At 50.4% G+C, this 17,145-nt stretch overlaps 1 long non-coding RNA gene across 1 annotated transcript; it reads left to right on the top strand.

Moving 5' to 3' along the window:
• The first annotated feature begins 10,061 nt into the window (after positions 1 to 10,061).
• On the top strand, positions 10,062 to 14,859 carry LOC142912098 (uncharacterized). Its single transcript, XR_012933919.1, has 4 exons — positions 10,062 to 10,204; positions 11,031 to 11,274; positions 11,921 to 12,266; positions 13,999 to 14,859. It is a non-coding gene; the product is annotated as an uncharacterized LOC142912098 (long non-coding RNA).
• Positions 14,860 to 17,145: the final 2,286 nt, after the last annotated feature.

Genomic DNA, 17,145 nt, shown 5'->3' with positions numbered 1-17,145 from the left:
CTTAAGGTTAATGGTTACTCCGACTATACAATCCGCAAAGCTATCACTCAAACCATGAAGAATGACCCTCTTGAGGAGCCTTTCAAAACCATTACTTTACCCTACATTGCGGGGATCACAAAAAAGATCTCCAAATCTTGAATAAACACAAGATCCAGGTCAGTTTCAACACATTACATAAAATCCGTGATCTGGTTCCGTCTGTAAAAGATGTGATTCTGGACATACAGTACCCTGGTGTCTACAAACTAAGTTGCCTCTGTGGTAGTAGTTACATTGGAGAAACCAAACGACATGTCTCGGACCGCATTCGTGAACACAAAGCAGACCTTAAACACGGTAGGACCAACACCTCGGCCGTGGCAGATCACTGTTATAATTCAGTAGGCTCACATGACATTGACTTCTCCAAGACAGAGGTTCTTTGCAAGCCATCGGGCTACCACGAGAGATTCGTTCATGAGGCTATCCACATATACAAACACAGAGACAATTTCAACCGAGAAGATGGATTCTGGCTTAGCAATCATTGGAAGGATTTGATAAACCATTTCGGGTCTTAATTGATTGTTCACGTTTACGGTGGCTTTCAGACAGCATACATTAATTTTTCGTCTCCCCCCTCCTCTTTTCCGAACATAGATGGACTCGTCCTTATAAACAAACTGACAAATCGCTGTCCGTGGTCTTAACGTTTAAAAATAAATAAATACAAACCGCAACTTCTTTCAAATGTTTCTTGCCGTTGGTTTTCACACCTGATGATGACTGTTTGTGTTACAGTCGAAACGTCGTGATAATGTTATTGTTTCATATATATTTTATTATTTTATTGTTTCCCTTCAACGTGACTTTACCGAAAGAACCAAGAATATGACTTTACTCAGTTTAATAACTTTACTCGTCCGATGAATACACTCATAGAGACCCATAGACTACTCACACAGAAAACTCATTGACTACTCAGAGACCCATAAACTACTCACACAGAGATTTACAGAGATACATAGAGACTCATTGACACACATGGAGGCTGGTTGAGATACATAGCGACCCTACATAGAGATACACAGAGACCCACAGAGACACACAGATACTCTGCAAAGAGATACAGAGACACATAGAGACTCATAAAGATACATAGAGACTAATTTAGATGCATACAGATACATAGACATCCACCCACCCACTCACTCACCCATCAACTCACAAGGTTTGGCAACTTACTCCGATATCTAAGGATTTGCAATCACCACACACACACAAACATCTCTCTCTCTCACCCAGCCACTCACCCACCCACTCACCCACGGCGCTGTGTGGTGGAGGGACGGACACACAGGACAGCGGAGACCACTCCCCTGCCTTCCGCCGCAGGAAGTCAGCGATGACCCTCGCACGGGCACAGTACTCATCAGCGTCTCCAGGCGGAGACACCGCATGGTGGCAACTGACGAAGTTCACCTGGAGTAACAGCATCATCATCAGTAGTAGTAGTATCATCATCAATAGTCGTGTCATCAAGCTGTAAGCTCCACGTCTACAAGCTGGCAGCTCCATGTCTACAAGCTGTAAGCTCCACGTCTACAAGCTGGAAGCTCCACGTCTACAAGCTGGAAGCTCTACATCTACAAGCTGGAAGCTCTACATCTACAAGCTGGAAGCTCTACGTCTACAAGCTGTAAGCTCCACGTCTACAAGCTGTAAGCTCCACGTCTACAAGCTGGAAGCTCTACGTCTACAAGCTGGAAGCTCCACGTCTACAAGCTGGAAGCTCCACGTCTACAAGCTGGAAGCTCCACGTCTACAAGCTGGAAGCTCCACGTCTACAAGCTGGAAGCTCCACGTCTACAAGCTGTAAGCTCTACGTCTACAAGCTGGAAGCTCTACGTCCTACAAGGCATCAACATGTGGCCGGGGACCCGAGTGAGGGTCCGACCCTTCGTAGCTGTAACTCCGACGTATAGATTAGTTAGCTGGGTGGTCACCACCCCTAGGCTATATCTGGTAAAGGGGCAGTTACCCCTTTGTATGTCACGTGTTACAACAAATGTGTTGCCTCTAAAGAATAACGTCTGCGACTCAGTTGGACTCACTAAAGTCGTAGTGAAGTGACACAGAATGGTTCACTACGGCACGTGGTGCTGGTTACCGACAGAGAGAGGAGATGTGGGCGTCACAGCCATACCTGCCAGCAGAGCAGGGTGCAGCGGCCGTTCTGGCAGCAGAGAATGCAATGCCACGGAGTGGGTTACTCGGGTGCGTGACGCGCGCTGCTGGCAGTAGGGGGCATATGAGGATGTGGCAAACCGGCCGGCTGGTGGAGCACGTGATAGGCCAGGGTAAGGGATTTGTGGCAAGGGTGCCCGAGGGGACACGTGAGATATGGCCCAGAGCCTTCTGGTGGGTTCCAGAAGGGGGCGTGGCCAAGGGCGGAGCCAGGCCACGCCGGGGGGGCATAAAAGGGAAGTCCTGAGGCTGGATAAAGGCTGTCTGTCGGTGGAGTGGAACCCAATGTGCTATGTCTTCATCGTCAGGCAGCGTGCCGGCTGCTCTGACCAGTCTGTAGTTATCCCGTGTGTGAACAATTGTTAAATGTGAAGAATAGACGTGTTGCCTCCTACGATTAGTGTCTCAGAAGTGGTACACTACAGAGGTATCATCAGTAGTAGAGTAGCATCTCTCACTCACCCACTCATTAACTCTTTCACTAACTCACCCACTCACAAGGTTTGGCTACTCCCTCCGATACCCAAGGCTTCTCAATCACCACTCACGTCCCCCCCACAACCTTCCAACCCCCGTCACAACCCCCGCAACCGCTCACCGCATTCGGAGCGCCCCCTTTTGCCGAGTACTCCGCTTGAAAAAAGAAATCCAGTCGGTGCCCCACCATCCTTCTCAGCAACAAACGCTCAACGTAGGCCGACATTGACAGCTCCCAGACCTCCGGCTCTGCGTCAACCACCGCGTCTACCTTCCCAGCCACCCCACGATCGCCGTCGTCACCGCTGTCGTCACAGCCGTCGCCATCACCTCCTCCACCGTCCTTTTCTTGGTGAGCTTCAGGGTGAATATCGGAGCACTGAGGACAGCTGAGACACCGGGGGGGGGGAGTCACGCGTGGGGGGGGGGGTGAGGTGTTATCTCCCTCGCCTAGTGAGCCGGAGGCCATTGGTTCGAATCAAGACCCTGACGATGCCTGCTGTTGTATATTTGGAGTTTGTGTGATCTCCCCCTGTTCTACAGAGTGAGTGAGAGTGAGTGGGAGAGTTACAGACAGACACAGACAGAAAGAGGCACAAACAGACACAGACAGAGACACACAGAGACACACAGACACATGGACAGACACAAACACAGACACTCAAACACACAGAGACACAAACACAGACAGTAACACACATAGAGACACAAACACAGACACTCACACACACAGAGACACAAACACAGGCACTCACACACACAGAGACATAAACACAGACACTCACATACACAGAGACACAAACACAGACACTCACACACACAGAGACACAAACACAGACACAAACAGACACAAACACTCACACACACACACAGACACACACAGACACTCACACACACAGAGACACACAGACACATGGACAGACACAAACACAGACACTCACACACACAGAGACACAAACACAGACACTCACACACACACAGACACACACAGACACTCACACAAACAGAGGCACACAGACACATGGACAGACACAAACACACTCACACACAGAGACACAAACACAGACACTCACACACACAGAGACCTAAACACAGACACTCACACACACAGAGACACAAACAGTTACACAAAGAGACACACATAGAGAGACAGAAACACACACAGACACATAAAAACAAGATCTCTCATATATTTCGATTTAAAGCTTTCGTGACTGCAATGATTCATCTTCTTTGGTTCTTTCGGTAAAGTCACGTAGAATGAGAATAAAATAATAAATTGATAAAATAGATAAATTGATCAAATAAAATAACACAATAATATATTATTGTGTTATTTTATTTTATCAATTTATTATTTTATTCTCATTCTACGTGACTTTACCGAAAGAACCAAAGAAGATCTCTCATATAGCTTGCACAGACCGTTGGGGTAAGTGCTGTTGGCGAGCACACAACATCAACAACCGCCATTCAGCACACAGACACACACAGAGACAGCGGCACATGGCCGATCTTACGCCACTCACTTGTCTTCAAGTGCACGACCTCAACCACGACCCAGGGTGAGGACAGTGGTGATGATGAGGCGGTGGATCTGACGCGGAGGTGGTAGCGGTCGGTGGGATCTTCCAGCGCTGAGGAGACATTGCACCGCGTCTCTGTTGTGGCAGAGCAGACGATCTGCCAGTGGACTTGTCCAAAGCTGCGCAGACAGAAACATGGAAAGGAAATGGTGAGGAGTGGTGAGGAGCGAGTGAGCAGGTGACTGAGAGAGACGTGTGTATGTGAGTGAGTGAACTAATGGGCGAGTGGATTGGTGAGTGAGTGGGTGAGTGGGTTGTCGAGTTAGTGGCTGATTGAGTGGGTTGGTGAGTGAGTGGGTGAGTGGGTGAGTGGGTTGTCGAGTGAGTGGCTGAGTGAATTAATGGGCGAGTGGGTTGGTGAGTGAGTGGGTGAGTGGGTTGTCGAGTGCGTGGCTGAGTGAGTGGGTGGGTGAGTGGGTGGGTGAGTGGGTTGGTGAGTGAGTGGCCATTTGTAGCCACCACAATGGTCAAAGGGAGCTCTGGACGTGTGCAAGGGGCTGTTAACCGCTCCACCTTCAATTAATTACCACTAAACAACACGCAAAATATCTAATTATGCGCTTTGTTTAGTGCCCCGGCGGGACAGGCATCGATGACGTCTCCTTACAAAACCCCATTTGGAAACAGCAAAAAACCACTGTGGGTGGCCACGTGGAATGTTTGAACGCTCACTGCGAAGGAGAGGATGCCACTCCTCTGTCGGGAGCGGACCGGTACCGCCTGGATCTCTGCGGTATTCAGGAGGTCCGGTGGACCGGCTCTGGCTCCTGCCACCATGAGGGGTGGACAGTCCTCTACTCGGGGCAGGAGCCTGCCAAACAACAGGGAGTGGCTCTTCTTATGAACAAAATAATGAAGGGGTCGTGGGAGTGTGGCGGTGAGGTGTGGTAAGCTGTAAGCCCCAGGCTACTTTGGGCTCGCCTTCCCATCAACCAGAGGTGAGGAGCGGTGGTCGTCGTTACTTATGCCCCCACCGAAGACGAACATCCGTGGAGGGACGCAGGCAAGGCCGATGAGTCAGATGCCTTCTATGACCTCCTGTCACAAGTGCTAGCTAAAGTGGCCCCTCGGGATAGAGTCACATTGTCGGTCAACTTTAATGCCCGAGTTGGTCATGATGCTGGCACCTGGTCTGGAGTGATTGGAAGGCATGGGCCAGATCAGCTCAATAACAACGGTAGAAGGCTGCACGATTTTTGTGCAGCCCATAGGCTTGTAATTACCAACAGGCTGTTCTGGCATCGGCGCATCCACGCAACATCATGGATGCATGCCAGGTCCAAGCAAAGAACATCTGCTGGACTACATAGTGATGGAACAGCAGATGCTGGCCCATGTCCTTGACACAAGGACCTACCATGGAGCTGATTTGCTCACTGACCATCGACTTGCCATCTGGAAGATGCGCCTGCCATTCTTCTACTCCAATGGTGGGTGTATACCCAGGACCCCATTCAAACCCATAGTGGCCTGGTCTCAGCTGATGAAAGTTGCAAGTGAGAATTTCATCATCGCTTGCAGCTGGGGTTGGCATTGTCCCCCACTCCTGATGTCGAGGGGAAATGGGCGAGGTTTTGGACTGTGACTCATGCAGCTTTAATGGCTGCTTGGTAATACGGTCCAGACCTCGCCAGAGACCCTCACTGACAGAAGAGGTGTTCAGGCTGGCTGAGAAAAGTGACAGGCCCACTCTAATCGTCTACAGCATCCCACGTCAGAGAATGAGGAGGCTTACTGCAGCCTTCGCTCGGAGGTTCGGAGAGCCGTGAGGTGTTCCAAGGATTGGTGGTGGTCGCGGGTTGCTGAGCAGATGGAATCTGCCTCAATGGCCCGCGAACACAAATCACTCTTTAACTCCGTCGAAAAAGTAACTTGCAGCGCCACACCTATTTCCATATTTATCGGAAAGAACGGTGATTCAATTTCCGACCCCCAGGAACAGGTTTGCAGATTTGCTGAGCATTTCTGTGAGGTCCTGCGTGAGGGAAAATCCCTCAGCCTGGAAAACATTGTGGGACAAAGTGGGGATGACCCTGCTGAGGCTGCGGTGCCTCAAATATTGGAAGTCACCCCCTGTAAGTGGCTGGGTGAGGTGCCATCTGTTGAGTACTGAAGGCAATCCAGAGTCTGAGACCAGGAAAGGCCCCGAGCAAAATGCTGAGGGAGGGTGGCGTTTGTGCACATGACATCATAACAATAGTCTGGACCACTGTACGGGTTCCGCAGGATTGGAAGGATGCCCTGGTGGTCCCCCCTCTTTAAGAAGGGAGACCGCACAGATTGTAACAACAACAGGGGCATCTCACTCCTCAGTGTGCCGGGAAACGTCCTGACAAGGATTATTCAACATCGCCCTGCCAGGCATGCTGAGGAGAGGCTTTGCGGAGCCACAATGCAAGTTTCAGGAAAGGGCGGTCCAGCACAGATGCCATATTTTCCGTCCATCTGCTACAGCAGAGGTGTAGGGAATTCCAACAAGACCTACATCTCTGCTTTATTAACCTGGTCAAGGCCTATGATACCATCAGTAGGCCTGGGCTCTGGGTTGCTCTTCATGCTTTCAGAGTCCCTGACCCTCTGCTTACAATAATTAAGGACCTTCATGATGGTGAGCGGGCCCGGATAAAACTACGTGACTGGGAGTTGGAGCCATTACCTGTTCACCTTGGGTCCCACATTATTTAACACCTATTTCGACCAAGTAGTTTGTGAAGCCTTTGATGGCTGTACCGGTGGAATTTATGTCTGGTACAGATACAATGGGAGGATGATTGATGCCCAGGTGCAGTCAAGGGATGGCTCCCTATTGGTCAACCATGTTACATATGCTGATGGTCTGGTAAGTGCTGCTCACTCAGAGGAGGAGTTGGAGGTGCTGCTGCTGAACCTGGAGCTTGCCACCAAGAGGTGGGGCCTTACCATCAGCCCCACCAAAACTAAGGACCTGCCTGGGTATTTTGTACCATCAGACACTCCACCCCCACAACTCCCAATTGGTGATGGGGCATTTGTGGAGAGAGTGGAGAGTTTCCCATACCTGAGCAGTGTGCTCATGACCGGCTAAGGTTTGACAGTAGAGGTCTTACTCCGAATCAGTCGCGTGGCAATATCTTTTCATCGGTAACGTTGTGTGGAAGCTACCTGGTCTGTCGCTCTGCACGAAGCTTCAAGTCTTCTTGGCCACAATCATTCCCTTCCTTCTCTACGCTTGAAAAACGTGGAGCCCCCTAATGGAACATCTTTGCCAGTTCGAAACATTTAGGCGGGCCTGCCTACAATCTATCCTGGTTCTTTCGGTAAAGTCACATAGAATGTGAATAAAATAATAAATTGATAAAATAAAATAACACAGCGCTGTCCTCCAGACAGTCTCGTCCCTTCACCTGACGAAGGGCGCTTGTGTTGTGGCCGAAACGTCGTGAGATTATTGTGTTATTTTATTTGATCAATTTATTATTTTATTCTCATTCTACGTGACTTTACCGAAAGAACCAAAGAAGATGAATCCTTGCAGTCACGAAAGCTTTAAATCGAAATTTAATCCATCCTGGGTTTAACCAGGCAGGATTGTGTGAGGAGCTCACAAATTCCTGAAAGATCTGGACAAAGTCCCATTGGTGGGCTACTCCAGCATGCTCCTGCCAGCGGGCGTTCGACACTTGACGTGGCCTCAACGTGCATATAGTCTGGCACAAGTGCCATGATGATGTCACAGCCAATTAGTGGCAAATCGCGGTTGTTGTTGAGTGAGTGAGTGGGTTGGTGAGTGAATTAATGGGTGAGTGGGTTGGTGAGTGATTAGGTGAGTGGGTTTAAGGGTGAGTGAGTTGAGTGAGTGACGGATGGGTGGGTGAGTGAATGAGTGGGTGAGTGAATTCAGCCGTGAATGGATGGGAGGTTGAGTGGGTTTGTGGGTGGGTGAGTAGATGGGTGAGTGGGTGGGCGAGTGATTGGGTGGGTGAGTGAGTGGGTGAATAGGTGAGTGGGTGAGTGAGTTAGTGAGTGGATAAGTGAGTGGGTAGTTGAGTGAGTGGGTGGTTGAGTGAGTGGGTTGGTGAGTGGGTGAGTGAGTTGGTAAGTGATCAAGCGGGTGGGTGAGTGAGGGAGCATCTCACAGTTTGCTCTGAACTGTGTAGGTAACGTCCAGAAAAGTTGAGTTGGCCGTGGTGGTGGTGGTGGTGGAGTCGATGGTTGAAGGCTCAACAATTGGGGGTCTATCCCCTTTGGGGTCAACTTCACCGGGGTCCCAGCAGAGGTCTGCAAGGAGGTCTCGAGATTCCAAACGGACATTCAGTGGGGAAGGCGGAGCTGGGGAGATGAGTGAAAAACACAGTGAGCAAACCACTGCACCACCACTCCCCACTCACACAGTGCGCTAATCACTGCACCACCGATCCCCACACACACACAGTGCGCTAACCACTGCACCACAACTCCCCACTCACACAGTGCGCTAACCACTGCACCACCACTCCCCACACACACATAGTGCGCTAACCACTGCACCACCACTCCCCACACACACACAGTGCGCTAACCACTGCACCACCACTCCCCCCACACACACACAATGTGATAACCACTGCACCACCAATCCCCACACACAGTGCGCTAACCACTGCACCACCACTGCCCACAAACACACAGTGCGCTAACCACTGCACCACCGCTCCCCACAATCACACAGTGCGCTAACCACTGCACCACCACTCCCCACACACACACACAGTGCGCTAACCACTGCACCACCGCTCCCCACGTACACCACAGCTTGGTACCAGATGTATCGACCTCTGTCCCGCTCGGCTCACCGTGGCTGCAAGTGACGATGTGGAGGAGGAGGAGAGGCAGGAGGAGGTGGAGGAGTCGACCAGGTCCGTAGAACTGCCCCATCTCCATGAACCTCACGTGGAGGGAAAATCGATTCTCGGTTCGATTAAAATACTCGCGTCGATTCCTTTGCGGATAACATGGGAATCGATTGTTGGAGAATTTTGATGGTATGTAGTCGATTCCCGTTGTGATAACATGGGAATCGATTGTTGGTGAATGGTGCTCATGGAATCGATTTTCAATGGGGATAAAGTGGGAGTCGAGTTGGTGGTAGTGATTATAGCTGTTGGAATCGATTACCTTTGGGATAACATTGGAATCCATTGTAGAAGATATTGGTGGAGTTATATTATTGTTATTGCTCCTCTGTTTCAATATAATTTACGTGCAAACTTTTCCGACTACACACTTATTAAAACAATGCTCTCCATAACTTTTACCCCGGGGTTTAAATATTGTTTTTGTGATTAACAAAAAAAACCCCGAAAGAGCGGGAAACATTGAACACCCTGCTCACTGATTGGTCCAAGCGGCACTCGGCCACCTCCCACCATCGCCTTCTCCTATTGGACGCTGCCTTTAGCAGCGTTGCGCTCCCATTGGCTTAGCAAACTCGGACCACGAATCGCGTTTCGTAATCATAGCTCGACACGATTCAGCACGAGAAGGAATCGAAACAACGGAATCGCGTTCGAGTAAAAACATTTGATTTAAATATGGTACGTCAACAATACAACTTTTATTTTTTTTACATTTATTTACACCGGCGCGAATGCCAACGCGAGTTTTATTGTCGATGTTGAGTTTTGTAATTTCGTACTGTAAAAAAAATTTGCCTCAAAGTCGCTCCCGCCTCGGAGCCAATCGGATTTGGCGTCTCCCTTCCCACGTGACGCGAAGTTTTTTTTGTTTTCCCGCCAATTTGTTTTAGCTCCTCCCCCTCACCCACCGCCATTTTTTTAATCCGTGAGGGGGGTGCAGACGCCGGAAAATTTATTTTTGTTGCTCAATTAACGACGAGGACGAGGAGGACGACCCGCTAGGAGTGTCAGGTCGCCACTTTTGAGAGAAAGCGTGAGGTAAAGAATGCCCTCTACCGTCTAGGTTGTGGCGTGTAAGTTTGGCCTTTAAGGGTTGGTGTTTAAAGGCTGCTGTTTAAGGTTTGGTGTTTAAGGGATGGCGTTTAAGGGTTTGTTTTTAAGGGTTGGCCTTTAAGGCTTGGTGTTTAGGGGTTGCTTCTTAAGGTTTGGTGTTTAAGGGATGGCGTTTAAGGGTTGGTGTTTAAGGGTTTGTTTTTAAGGGTTGGTGTTTAAGGGTTGGTGTTTAAGGGTTGGCGTTTAAGTGTTGGTGTTTAAGGGTTGGTGTTTAAGGGTTGGCGTTTAAGTGTTGGTGTTTAAGGGTTTGCCTTTAAGGGTTGGCGTTTAAGGGTTGGTGTTTAAGGGTTTGCCTTTAAGGGTTGGTGTTTAAGGGTTGGTGTTTAAGGGTAGTGTTTAAAGGTTGGTGTTTAAGGATTGGTGTTTAAGGGTTGGTGTTTAAGGGTTGGTGTTTAAGGGTAGTGTTTAAAGGTTGGTGTTTAAGGATTGGTGTTTAAGGGTTGGTGTTTAAGGGTTGGCGTTTAAGGGTTGGTGTTTAAGGGTTGGTGTTTAAGGGTTGGCGTTTAAGGGTTGGTGTTTAAGAGTTGGCTTTTAAGGGTTAGTGTTTAAGGGTTGGTGTTTTAAGAGTTTAAGAGTTTTCACGTTTAAACAGAGAGAAAGCGTGAGGTGTGTGTGATGGTGTGGTGATGTACACTCTGTGTGTGTGATAGTGTGGTGGTGTGCACTCTGTATGTGTGATAGTGTGGTGGTGTGCACTGTGTGTGTGATGGTGTGATGGTGTACACTCGTGTGTGTATGTCCTCTCCCGCAGCCAATCGGAGGCAAGTTCAGGGGGCAAGGGTCGCGAAATTTCAGAATTTGTCGATGGCCGCCTCGAAGGCCTCCACTTAGGCTGCGACTTTAACCATTTAACTTTACAACTTTAAACATGAAACTACAAATAAACAACGACTATACAACAGCTATACAACGACGACTAAACAACAGCACAACAACAACTTCTCCGGCGATGTCTACGATGGACGAAGTGAACTCGCGCGCCTCAGCTGCCCAAGGTTCGAGTGATTTTGAGGGCGAATTTTTTTTAAATTTGTTTTAATTTATTTAAGTCGAAAAATGTTTTAAGTTTTTAATTTAATTTAGTCGAAATTTTTTTTTAATTTAAAGTCGAACATTTTTTATTTAAAGCTTTCGTGACTGCAGCCGCCCACACCTCCTGCACCACCACCACCACCACCCCAGCCGCCCACACCTCCTGCACCACCACCACCACCCCAGCCGCCCACACCTCCTGCACCACCACCCCAGCTGCCCACACCTGCACCACCACCCCAGCCGCCCACATCTCCTGCACCACCACCCCAGCCGCCCACATCTCCTGCACCACCACCACCCCAGCTGCCCACACCTCCTGCACCACCACCACCCCAGCCGCCCACATCTCCTGCACCACCACCACCCCAGCCGCCCACACCTCCTGCACCACCACCCCAGCCGCCAACATCTCCTGCACCACCACCACCACCCCAGCCGCCCACACCTCCTGCACCACCACCACCCCAGCCGCCCACATCTCCTGCACCACCACCCCAGTCGCCCACATCTCCTGCACCACCACCACCCCAGCCGCCAACATCTCCTGCACCACCACCACCACCCTGGCTGCCCCCCCTAACATCACGGCCCCCCCTTCCACCGCAGCGCCGGCAGCCCCCCCCTCGCGGCCGCGGCTCGTGACGCCGGTGCGCCGCTCGGCGCGGATCCACGCGGCGGGGGGGGCGGTGGGGGGGGGGGGCGACCCCCCCGGGGAGGGCCCTGAGGGACGGCGACACGGTGGGAGGCATTGCGGAGCTGCTGCTGGCAGCGGCCTATGCGGAGGAGGAGGAGGCGGACGAGGTGGTGGTGCAGGAGGGCGCTGCTGGCAGGGGAGGGAGGGGGGGGGGAGAGGCGGCGTCACCGCACGAGGTTCCTGCTGAGGGCCAACGCGGCGCTGGGGGACAACGCCCCCCAGCAGCAGCAGCAGCTCGGGCTACTGGGGGGCTGGGCGGTGAGCGGAGTGAGATGAGTGGTGGGGTGAGCGGAGGGGTGAGTGGAGGGGTGAGCGGAGGGGTGAGCGGAGGGGTGAGTGAGATGAGTGGAGGGGTGAGCGGAGGGGTGAGCGGAGGGGTGAGTGGGTGAGTGAGATGAGTGGAGGGGTGAGTGGGGTGAGTGGAGGGGTGAGTGGGTGACTGGGTGAGTGAGATGAATGGAGGGGTGAGTGGGGTGAGTGGAGGGGTGAGTGAGTGAGATAAGTGGAGGGGTGAGTGGTGGGGTGAGTGGAGGGGTGAGTGGGTGAGTGAGATGAGTGGAGGGGTGAGTGGGATAAGTGGAGGGGTGAGTGGGTGACTGGGTGAGTGAGATGAGTGGAGGGGTGAGTGGGGTGAGTGGAGGGGTGAGTGAGATGAGCGGAGGGGTGAGTGGGGTGAGTGGAGGGGTGAGTGAGATGAGTGGAGGGGTGAGCGGAGGGGTGAGCGGAGGGGTAAGTGGAGGGGTGAGTGAGATCAGTGGAGGGGTGAGTGGAGGGGTGAGTGAGATGAGTGGAGGGGTGAGCGGAGGGTGAGCGGAGGGGTGAGTGGAGGGGTGAGTGGGTGACTGGGTGAGTGAGATGAGTGGAGGGGTGAGTGGGGTGAGTGGATGGGTGAGCGGAGGGGTGAGCGGAGTGGTGAGTGGAGGGGTGAGTGAGATGAGTGGAGGGGTGAGCGGAGGGGTGAGCGGAGGGGTGAGTGGAGGGGTGAGTGGGTAACTGGGTGAGTGAGATGAGTGGAGGGGTGAGTGGAGGGGTGAGTGGATGGGTGAGTGAGATGAGTGGAGGAGTGAGTGGAGGGGTGAGTGGAGGGGTGAGTGAGATGAGTGGAGGGGTGAGTGAGATGAGTGGAGCGGTGAGTGGAGGGGTGAGTGGAGGGGTGAGTGGGGGGGTGAATGGGGTGACTGGGTGAGTGAGATGAATGGAGGGGTGAGTGAGATGAGTGGTGGGGTGAGTGGAGGGGTGACTGGGTGAGTGAGATGAGTGGAGGAGGGGAATGTTTCTGCAGCTGGCTGATGGCCTGTGGTGCTGTCCACCCCCCTATCTCCCCACCCCGGAGTGCCCTACAGTGCTGCCCTTAATTGCTACTCCCAACAGAACTTGCCACAAAAGTGTGCTGAGGCTACTGGGGGTGCCTTTGTCTTTGTATAGGCTGCCTGTCCTCCTCGCATCGCGTGTCACCGAGGCCACGTGGTTTGCTGTGCGTTTCAAGCTTTATTATCCAGCCACTCCGAGCGTAGCTGCCGTCACTACACACGCCACGTGATGGGGGCACGGCCACGCCCACTGGTGGGGGCACTGCCACGCCCACTGGTGGGGCACGGCCACGCCCACTGGTGGGGCACGGCCACGCCCACTAGTGGGGCCCCTCGGCGCGAGGGTTTCCCGACGTTCAATTGCTGACCAGGATCGGAGGTCAGAATGAAACCACCAGATTCTGATGTTTATTTCTGCATTCACAAACGATGAGGATCATCAACCTCGTCAACCTCATCATCTTCCCCTAGGAGGGAGCTCGAGAGCGATGGGTGACAGGGTGAGCTCGGAGCGACCCCACAAACTTTCACCACTTTTGCTCGACTCACCATTACCGCCACCACATGGACAAACCCCGCACGCACACAACAATATTTACACGCCGCAAGACAAAGGTCCACCACCACCACCCCCCCCCCCCCTCTCTATCTCGCTCCCCCTACCCTATGGCTTGGAACAGACTGGCGAGCGACGTTTAGCGGCGAAGGCGGGCAGGGGGGGCGCCCAGTAATCATCGCCATCACCCGCAGCCACCTTAATCTCCCCAGTGGCGATGTTCACGATACGTACGGCGTGAAAGAAGTTCGACACGCACCACACGGCCGCCACCACTACCGCCATCACTACCACCACCGCGCGTCACTGTAGACACACACAGACACATAGACACATGCAGACACATAGACACATAGACACAGACACATAGACAAACACAGACAGACACACGCAGAGATATATAGACACAGACACACACAAGACACATAGACACACGCAGAGACACAGACACACAGAGACACAGGCACACGCAGAGACACATAGACACACACGCAGAGACACATAGACACACACAAAGACACAGACACACACGCAGAGATACATAGACACAGACACACACAAGACACAGACACACGCAGAGACACAGACACACAGAGACACAGGCACATGCAGAGACACACGCAGAGACACATAGACACACACAAAGACACAGACACACGCAGAGATACATAGACACAGACACACACAAGACACATAGACACACGCAGAGACAGACACACAGAGACACAGGCACATGCAGAGACACAGACACACACAGACACACACAAACACAGACATACTCACAGACACATAGACACACACAGAGACACAGACACATATAGACAGGCGTGTCTGTGTGTCTGCCAGGATAAGTAAAAAAAGGTGTCGTCTATCGACTTGGAAATAATCCCACGGGAACACTGTCTCGAGAAAGAGATGACCGATAAAAGTGTTTTGAAGTTATATCCGTTGACTTGTGAGCCGAATAAATCCTGTGTTCTTCACACATTGAGTCTCATCATCGTTTTTCTTTTCTTACCTATAAAAGGCATTTTTTCTGTGTGTCTGTCTGTCTCTGTGTGGACGCACACTTGCTCGTGAACCGTGGAGTTTACGTTTAAAAAAAGTAGCCGGGTACCACGCCGCAAGCCCCGTGGTGAGCCAGCACCATTCCGTTTTCCCATCCGTAAACTTTAAAATTGTTAAATTAACAATTTATTGCTATTTCGCAGTATTTAAGTATTTCCTTGCTCCGCTAAAGCTGCCCGGGGGTTGCCCCTAGCAATGCTCGTGCGTCATCGGTGGAGGGTGGGGGGGGATTTCTCATTCGCGTTCAAAATGGTTTTACTTAACTTGATTCCTCTGTTTGTCGTGGTCAAATGTTGTGATAAAAATTTTGTCCACTTCCCGCCGTCCAATCAATTCCACATTTTGCACACGGTACTCAGATCCGGTGACAATGCATGCCTGTATCAAAATCGGCATCAATGAATCAATTAATTGGCTCCTTTAAAGCGATTAACATTTTGTATGTACGCCTTATTCATATGTATGTGTGTAGGTCAAAAACGCCGCGGTCCCTAAACTGTGGAATCGCCTCGCCTGCTCCGTGTGAACGAGCTACGGGCACCCTCACTCCACACAAACAAAAGTTGTACATTGAAGATTGATTTATAAAATAACCAATTAATTCAAGTAAGCGTTGATGTGGGAGATGGCGCCGCATCATTGACGCACTTCTCGATGGTCAGTTGAACGAAGTTGTGACAAAAAAGTTATTAAACTTCATTCCTGTGTTTGATGTCGTGGTCAAATCTTGTACTCAAGATGTCGTCCACTTCCCGTTGTCCAATCGATTTCTTTACTTTTTAGTGCACTTTAAAATAAAACCGTTTTTAAAAGGAGTTTTTCACTATTCAAAAGCCACCACAACCATTTCAATGCTACGACGCTTGGGCAATTATAATTGAATTAATAAACATTCTTGTCATAACCATTCTTGTATTACTATCCGAGTGTCTACCCTTAATTAACTCCTGTCTGGTTCTCATGAATTAACCAAAGCAGCATTACATTTTTGTGAACAGGGCTGAGGGTTCAGAGCATATACATTCTAATCTCAAATCATCAGTTACGTCGATAACTGGAACAGATGAGTATTCTTGGTTTTTTCGGTAAAGTCACCTCGAAGGGAAACAAAATAATAAAAATATAAAACAATAAAATTCTCACAACGTTTCGACTGCGGCGTGGGGAGGCCTTCGTCCAGCAGCGGAGTGGAAGAGCAGCTGTCCGTGTGCGCAATGGGAACCGTCATGAGACCGGGATGCTCATGGAGCTTTGTTTTCAAGGATTCTTTCATCAAAGCCAGACGCCTGTTTGAACGATGAGATCCTGCAGGCATATTGCCACATGACGTTGGTGCTGATGTTACGTAGGCCAGGCGTTACTCACAATGTTTGGGACGCTTTCCATCGGCAACCCAAGCAATCGGGATGGCGAGATTAATCTTCTTGGTTCTTTCGGTAAAGTCACGTAGAATGGGAATCAAATAATACAAATTAAACATAATAACTAAAGCGCTGTCTTCCCGACAGTTATGTTCCTTCACCTGAGGAAGGCTACTTGTGTTGTGGCCAAAACGTCGTGAGAATTTTATTTTATTATGTTTTATTTTTACTACTTTATTATTTTATTATTTCCATTCTACGTGGTGATTTTACCGAAAGAACCAAGAAGATGAATTCCTGCAGTCGCGAAAGCTTTAAAAAGGCAAGATTAATGTTTAGTTTTTGGCTGCTACAAATTTGCACGTACAATCTTAATTCGTTGAGCTTTAATTTGAGATAGCAAGGTCGCTTCTGAAATAGAACTATATAGCTCACTGGGCCTTACCTGGTAAAATAATAAATAGTTGTAATAGTTTAGTTGTAATGTACCATCCAAGGTTGGCATGCTTATATATGTGTGTGATATAACCTATCCTTGGTACATTAGCAGTGGGATGATTGGCTGCCACCGTGTTCTAAACTTGTGTTTACTACTGCACTTGTAATGACTATCGATCTATGACTTAAAGTTCTCGTTTTTAAACTCCTGGGGAATTTGATTGGACAAGCACACACACATCTCATTTTCATTATTTCCTTTTGGGAGCACAAATCTGCTCTGGAGCTGATTTGTTCATACGTCAGAGGTATTCCTGAGTTCCAAAAGCGTTCTGGTTCCATACACCTGCAAATATGATTAGAAGAACCAAACATCGGTAAGAGAGGAAGGGCGGAGGTCAAGT

The sequence above is a fragment of the Petromyzon marinus genome, unplaced genomic scaffold, assembly GCF_048934315.1.
Source record: "Petromyzon marinus isolate PM22_M1 ecotype Great Lakes invasive population unplaced genomic scaffold, UKy_Petmar_22M1.pri1.0 PM_G_Scaffold_19, whole genome shotgun sequence".
Lineage (NCBI taxonomy): Eukaryota > Metazoa > Chordata > Hyperoartia > Petromyzontiformes > Petromyzontidae > Petromyzon > Petromyzon marinus.
This window is presented reverse-complemented; position numbering and strand designations above follow the sequence as displayed.